Raw genomic sequence first — 757 nt, 5'->3', positions numbered from 1 at the left:
CACACCATACCATATACACACACCACAGACATGTATACCACATATAGACCACACCATACACATACCACAGACAGACCACACCACACACCATACCACACATACACCACAGATGTATACCACACATAGACCACACCACACACCATACCACACAAACACACACCACAGACATGTACACCACGCATAGACCACACCACACACAACACACACACAACACATAGACCACACTACACACATCACACACACACCACACCACACACATACACCAGACATGTATACCACACAGACCACATACACACACACACACCAGACACATAGACCACACCACACACCATACCACACACAAACACACCCACATACCACAGACACGTATACCACACAGACCACACACACACACCCATCACACACACACACACACACACCCACAGACATGCCACCCAGACCACATACACACATACACATATATACCACACCACACACCACACTACACCACAGGCACACAGACACATCATACCAACACATACACCCACCACACATACATATGCACACACCCCCACATAGACACATGCCACACACACACTAGATACAACACACAGACCCATCACACACACATATACACACACAAACACACACATACACCACACCACACCACACACAGATCCATCACACACACAAACACACCAAGAGACAACCACACATCACATGCATACACATACATACACCATACCACACACATACACACAACACACACACATATACA

The 757-nt window shown here is 46.9% G+C and overlaps 1 protein-coding gene across 2 annotated transcripts in view; it reads right to left on the bottom strand.

Moving 5' to 3' along the window:
• Positions 1–757, bottom strand: part of ASGR2 (asialoglycoprotein receptor 2) — a 15,431-nt gene that overhangs the window by 7,366 nt on the left and 7,308 nt on the right. The gene's annotated exons all lie outside the window — the stretch shown is intronic.

Source organism: Mandrillus leucophaeus, unplaced genomic scaffold, assembly GCF_000951045.1.
Source record: "Mandrillus leucophaeus isolate KB7577 unplaced genomic scaffold, Mleu.le_1.0 Scaffold46, whole genome shotgun sequence".
NCBI classification, from domain to species: domain Eukaryota; kingdom Metazoa; phylum Chordata; class Mammalia; order Primates; family Cercopithecidae; genus Mandrillus; species Mandrillus leucophaeus.
Note: the sequence above shows the minus strand (reverse complement) of the source record. Positions and strands in the feature narration are given on the sequence as shown.